A 7,677-nucleotide genomic window follows, 5' to 3' on the forward strand; every position below is an offset into this window, starting at 1 on the left:
ACAACATGGTATATACCAGAAGTCTAACGTCAGCTGTTTCAGCTGTGAAGTGGCAGGTTCTTGATATTTGACACTGCTCTCCCCATTAAGCAGGGTCTTCACCTATCCACATCAGGGGCCTGAGGACTGGTGGCTCCAACCACACCACCTAGCCTCCTGTGAGAGGGGCCCATGAGTAAGAGGTGCCCCCCAGTCCTTACATCCAACAGCATTAGGTGCTCATAGTCCGCTGCAAAACCCACCCACCTACACACTCTAGGGAACAGGGATACACCTTCCTCTTGGACACTTGGGGGCAGCCATCAGCCCCCTGCCTTGCTCAGACTTTGTCCCCCTGCTGCTAGCAGATGCCTGTGCCTACACCAATCACCCATGCCTGTCTAGGACTGTAAGTGAGAGCCTATACCACACACTTGGTGGCTATCTACCTGGGCACCTGAGCTCAACCTATACAGGAAGAGTGGGCAGACTCCTGAGCTCACATACCTAGTAACATATCTAACCACCTGGTTATAGGACATTAGAGCTTCAAAGTTGCCAATAATCAAGCTAGCTCATACAAGCAGCCTATTTGGGCATATCAAAACAAAACAAGAAGTTAGGACACAGTAATCAAACATAAAATTAATAACTTATTGATGGCTCAGAGACAACAGTCAATATCAAATCACATAAAAAGGCAATCCATGATGGCTTCAGGAATGGCTTTTGGAATTACCGGAGGAAGACTACGAAAGATTAGTAAACAGAACTCTTAAGGAAATTAGGCAAAATGCAGAACATGCAATAGAGGAAATTAAAAAGATTAGAGAAGAGCATACTGACAAATTTGACCGGCTTCAAGAATCCATAGAGAGACAGCAATCAGAAATCCAGAAGATTAAAAATAAAATTTCAGAATTTGACAACTCAATAGAAAGTCGTAGGAGCAGAATTGAGGCAATGGAAGTCAGAATTAGTGAGACTGAAGATAAAGCACTTGACACCAACTTTTTTGAGGAAAAATCAGATAAAAGTATTTAAAAAAATGAAGAAACCCTAAGAATTATGTAGAACTCTATCAAGAGGAATAACCTATGAGTGACTGGAGTACCAGAACAGTGGGGGATGATGAAAATACAGAGAGAATTGTTGAAGATTTCGTGGCAGAAAACTTCCCTGATATCGTGAAATGAGAAGATATCTATCCAAGATGCTCATCGAACCCCACATGAGGTAGATCCCAAAAGAAAGTCACCAAGACATATTATAATCAAACTTGCAAAAACCAAACATAAAGAGAAAATTTTAAGAGCGGCTAGAGATATACGAAAAGTCATCTACAAAGGAGAGTCAATAAGAATAAGCTCGGACTACTCAGCAGAAACCATGCAGGCAAGAAGGCAATGCGATGACATATGTAAAGCCTTGAAGGAAAAAAACTGCCAGCCAAGAATTATATATCCAGCAAAACTGTCTCTCAAATATGATGGTGAAATTAGGGTATTTGCAGATAAACAGAAGTTTAGGGAATTTGCAAAAACCAGACCAAAATTACAAGAAATACTAAAGGGAGTCCTCTGGTTAGAAAATCAATAACATCAGATGACAACCCAAGACTAGAACACAGGACAGAGCTACCAGATATCAACCCAGATAGGGAAGTCACAAAAAAATAAATCAAAGCTAAAACACTGAAAATAAGGAAACAGATGTCAATATGTAAAAGATGACAACATTAAAACAAAAAAGAGGGACTTAAAAAATGTAGACATGGATTTTTCATATGGAGAGGAAGTCAAGGCGATATAAAGAAATAAAAGACTGGTTTAAACTTAGAAAAATAGGGGTAAGTATTAAGGTAACCACATAGGAAATTAACAATCCCACGCGTCAAAATAAAAAACAAGAAAAATATAAAGAGTAAGCAAACACAACATCAACAACAATGAAAAAGATGAAAAGAAAATACTTAAAGAAAAATAACTCAGCACAGAAAACTAAGTGGAACAAAGAAACTGTCAACAACACGCACAAAAAAACATCGAAATGATAGCACTAAACTCATACCTATTAATAATTACGCTGAATGTAAATGGACTAAATGCACGAATGAAGAGACAGAGTGGCAGATGGGATAAAAAAACACAATCCCTCTATATGCTGCTTACAAGAGACACACCTTAGACTTAAAGACACAAACAAACTAAAACTCAAAGAATGGAAAAAATATATATCAAGTAAACAACACTCAAAAAAGAGCAGGAGTGGCAATATTAATCTCTGACAAACTAAACTTTAAAGCACAATAAACCACAAAGGATAAGGAAGGACACTATATAATGATTAAAGGATCAGTACACCAGGAGGACAGAACTATAATAAATATTTACGCAACCAACAACAGGGCTCCAAAATACATACAACAGACTCAAACAGCATTGAAAAGAGAGAGAGACAGCTCCACAATAATAGTAGGAGATTTCAACACACCACTTTTGGTGAAGGGCAGAACATCCAGAAAGAAGCTCAACAGAGACACGGAAGAGCTAAATACTACAGTAAACCAACTTGATCTCATAGACATATACTGAACACTCCACCCAACACCCAGCGCACATGGAATATTCTCCAGAATAGACCACATATTAGGCCATAAAGCAAGCCTTAACAAAATCCAAACCATTGAAATATTACAAAGCATCTTTTCTGACCATAAAGCCATTAAAGTAGAAATCAACAACAGAAAAAGCAAGGAAAAAAAATCAAACACATGGAAACTGAACAACACCTAGCTCAAAAACTACTGGGTTGTAGAAGAAATTAAGGATGGAATAAAGAAATTCATAGAATGAAATGAGAGTGAAAACACATCCTACCAGAACCTTTGGGACACAGCAAAAGCAGTGCTCAGAGGTCAGTTTATAGCAATAAATGCACACATCCAAAAAGAAGAAAGAGCCATAATCAAAACATTAACCCTACAACTGGAACAAGTAGAAAGAGAGCAGCAAAAGAAGCCCTCAGGTGCCAGAAGAGAGGAAATAATAAGAATTAGAGCAGAATTAAATGAAATAGAGAATAGAAAAACAATTGAAAGAGTTAACAAGACCAAAAGCTTGTTCTTTGAAAAGATCAACAAAATTGATAAACCATTGGCCAAACTGACAAAAGAAAAACAGGAGAGGAAGCAGATAACCCGTATAAGAAATGAGATGAGTGATATCACAACAGACCTAACTGAAATTAAAAGAATCATAACAGAATACTATGAAAAATTGTACTGTAACAAATTTGAAAACCTAGAGGAAATGGACAAATTTCTAGAAACTCACTACCTACCTAAACTAACACAAACGGAGGTAGAACAACTAAATAAACCCATAACAAAAGAAGAGATTGAAAAGGTAATTAAAAAACTCCCAACAACAACAAAAACAAAAAGATGGAATATTATCCTCAATTTTATGAGTAGGAGACAGATGAGAACATCAATTAAAGAAACCTTTATTTTCTTTTTTGCTTTGCCGTAGATGTAAAGAAATGAAAACTGCAGTGCAAGGTAAAAAGAACAAGTGTTTGATAGAGAGGAGTTCCATTATGTACTCATTGTCAAGGCAGTATTTGTGTTTGACAATCACATATTAAAATGATTTTAGAATGGTAGGATTGAACTTTATTTAAACAAGGAAGAAAGAAATGGAGAGGAAAATACAAATGTGGAAGGAATAATTTCCAGAGGGATTTTGCTGGCATTGTAATAATCTTGAAGAAGAACACATAGAGTGTGTTTGGTTTTAAAAAATGGATGAAATGTCCACAGAATGGGAAAAATATTTGCAAATCATATATCTGATAAGGGACTTGTTTCCAGAATATATAAAGAACGCTTACAACTCAACAATAAGGTCAAGGAACTCAATTTAAAAATAGGCGAGGGATTTGAATAGACATTTCTCCAAGGTAGATATGCAGATGGCAATAAGCACAGGAAAAGAGGCTTAACATCGTTAGTCATTAGGGAAATGTAAATCAAACCCCCAATGAGATACCACGTCACACTGACTAAGATGGCTATTAAAAAAAAAAAAGGACAATAACAAGTGTTGGCAAGGATGTAGAGAAATTGGAATTGCTGGTGGACTCAGGGCAATTTGAGTAAACCATTTAGCAGTTCCTGAGAATCTGAAGCATAGAGTTACCACATGATCCAGCATTTCCACTTCTAAGTATATACCCAAGAGAAATGAAAACATGTCCACACAAAAACTTATACACAAATGTTCATAGCAGCATTATTAATAATAGCAAAAAAGTAGAAATAACCCAAATGTTCATCAACTGATGAATGGATTAAAAAAATGTGGTATATCCATACAATGGAATAGTATTTTACCATAAAAAGGAATGAAGTACTGATACATGCTACAATGTAGATAAACTATGAAAACATTATGCTAAGTGATGTAAGTTAGACACAAAATGACAAATACTGTGTGATTTCATTTATGTGAAATATCCAGAATAGGCAAATCCATAGAGACAGGAAGTAGATTAATGGCTGCCAGAGGTGGGGAGAGGAGGGAATGGAGAGTAACTGGGTATAGGGTTTCTTTGGGGAATGATGAAAATGTTCTAAAATTAGATAGTGTTGGTGCTTGCACAACTCTGTGAATGTACTAAAACTATGAACTGTGCACTTTAAAAGTGTGACTTTTATGCTATATGAATTATATTCCAATAAAGCTATTATAAAGATTAATGACAAATTTAGGCTATAAACACAGAATTTCTAAAGAAATCATGCAGAGTTAGATTTCTAGACTAACTTATTAAATCTTCTTCTAATATTGCCACTTTAACACTACCTTTGTTCAGTTAACTGATCAAGAAAGTGAAATTGCTCTTCCATCTGACCAAACTAATCTTGACTTTTCTTTCATTCATTTATTTCCAATTCCATTACAAATTAGGAAGGAAATGGGACTTTTCATTTAGTTACTTGTTGAGTTAAACCAAACATATTTACTATTTTAAAATTTTAATTACTTTCTTTGCTTTGCGTAGTCTGATAAATGCCATTTTTTTTTCCAGAATATAATATTCAAGAAAATGACTGGCCAGAGGTGGAGTGGTAGAGGAAGAAAAGCATCCATAATCCTGCTCTTTTAACAGATCTTTTTCCACATTTGACCTTGCTTTTCTAGTCCATGTTTATGCTTTTATGTGCCACATAATTTCAGTTGTGTGTTTGCTTCAATTAATATTGTATCTGGAATACTTTTACTTGTGTTGGCCTGTGTTTCATTATCATTGTGGTGGAAAAACTAATCATTGTGGTGCAAAGATGTCCACATCCAAGTCCCCAGAACCTGTGAACATGTTGCCTTACATGGAAAATGGACTTTGCAGACATGATTAAATTAAGGGTCTTGAGATGGGGGAGATTATCCTGGGTTATCCAGGTGGGCCTGTTGTAATTACAAGGATCTTTATAAGGGTAAAACTCAGCTGCTGAAAACCCTATGGTGCACAGTTCTACTCTGACGCAAATTGGGTCACCATGAGTTGGAGTTGACTTGATGGCAACTGGTTTACAGGTTTTATAAGATAAAAAGAGAGGTAAGAGAGTCAGAGAAGTTGTGGGAAATGAAGTCAGTGATGTGGGATCAAGAGCTAAGAAATATGGATAGCCTCGAAAAGCTAGAAAAGACAAGGAAAGAGATTCTCCCCTAGAACTTCCAGCAGGAACACAGTTCTCCTGACCCATTTTGGAAATTTGACCTCCAGAACTGTAAGATAATAAATTTATGTTGTTTTAAATGAACAAGTTTGTAGTAATTTGTTACACTAGGAATAAACCCCAAAACCCATTGCCATTGAGTTGATTCTGACTCATGGCGACCCTGTAGGACACAGTAGAATTACCCCATAAGGTTTCTAAGGAGCAGCTGGTGGATTCAGACTGCCAACCTTTTTAATTAGCAGCCATAGCATGCCATAGCTCTTAACCACTCATCATTTTAAATGCCTAATGTTGTCATAATGGACCATAATTTTCCAAACATTTCCTTGTTTCTGAAGGGCAAACATACTGAAACAGCATTTGCAGCCATCAGGGTGACCTGGCGGGTGGCCACCATCACTACCATCCCATTCCTCTCTCCAAAGGAAGCTTAACATTGATCAGTACTACACAGCACTTGGCAGCATGAACTCATGGAAACTCTTCACTGATGTCTTAGGTATTTTTACTCAGATAGTGTGGCTGGATAATCATGAGTTGTGAGTACACAGGTCATATTTTCTGAGCCCAAAACTGTGGGACAGATTATTTGAAATCTGGACTTTTGGGAAATCTGGAACCTCAATAGCTTTAAGTCACCTTAGTTGGTAGATAATAATGTGCACAGCTCCTTGTTTTTGCCTTCTTGCTTAATTATCATCAAGCGATGCTAAACAATTTCTTGTTGAAGCACTAGAAATTTCCATTTTGAAATTAGCCTGAGCTCCAGCAGATGGGAACACAGCAGCTGTCGCAGTGGATGGCCTCGAAGAGACTTGTAAACAAAAGTGGAGAAGAGTGATTAACTTCCCAACTGCAGAAAGCCTAAAGCTTCCTAGCATTCAGATTTTACCAGGAAAACAAAAATCATGGCACTAATGTTTCATTAAATTCATTAAACTCATGAGCAGATAGGCTAGGTTAGGCTATATGAGCTATAAACTGTGGAGACAGAGTACACATTGTCCAATTAAACTTCATTAATCTGACACATATGTGGTGATGTGGATTATTGGTAATATGATGCATAGTAATTAGGGAAAATGGCAATTAGTTCACATGAATGACTGTAATTAGTAGTATTTGCACTAAGAGCCATTTTTAAACACTTGTTTTCCTCTTTTCATTTTCTGAGTTCTTCAGTATTTGTAATCAGAATCAGAATCACCATTTCTTCTCATTCCATGCTCCCTTTTCTATGCAAATCATCACACAGACCCTCTCTGAAAGGCCAAAGGTCCTGAGCCCCACCTCCCCCACAGTGTTTGCCCTGCACAGCCTCACCCAAGGGCTGAGCTTCTTTGTCCTTTATCTTTGTGTTCTTGTGGTCTCCCCAGGGTGCTCCCCATTCACTACGCCTTGTGTTCTGGGCAGTGAAGCTTTGTGCCAAGGGGCTTTGATTTACTCTTCTGTTTGCCCAGGTATATGAAAGTGTCAGTGGACAGTGGAGCTAAAGACAGCAGAGGAGAGCACAGTACAAATTTTTTCTGAAGTTCAGTAGCACGCCAAGGGCAGGGCAGTGGGAGCATTCAGCCCTGAGTACAAGCAATGAGAGGGTGCATTGTCTGTAGAAAAGTTCAAAACAATAATAAAAGAGACTAAAATTTGGTCAGCTTTGTATTATCTCCATGGAATGACAATTCTAAACAATGTCATTGATAAAATATTCCTCCTGTAAAAAACCTTTTGTTGGTTTAGTTTCTAAACGATTGCTGTGGTTTACTGTTGAATTTTAATGACGTACATATGTATATACAGCGAAACCTGCAAAAGCCGGAACCCGACGGGACTGCCTTGTTTTCCCAGATCTCACAAATTTTCCACCTTTGACAGAGTGCTTATTAGCCCTCTTTATTAAGAATTCTATCTCGTTTTAGTTTTAAGTTTTCTTTCTCTGATAGGTTTCTGCCTTA

Source organism: Trichechus manatus, unplaced genomic scaffold, assembly GCF_000243295.1.
Source record: "Trichechus manatus latirostris isolate Lorelei unplaced genomic scaffold, TriManLat1.0 scaffold00075, whole genome shotgun sequence".
In the NCBI taxonomy this organism is placed as follows: Eukaryota; Metazoa; Chordata; class Mammalia; order Sirenia; family Trichechidae; genus Trichechus; species Trichechus manatus.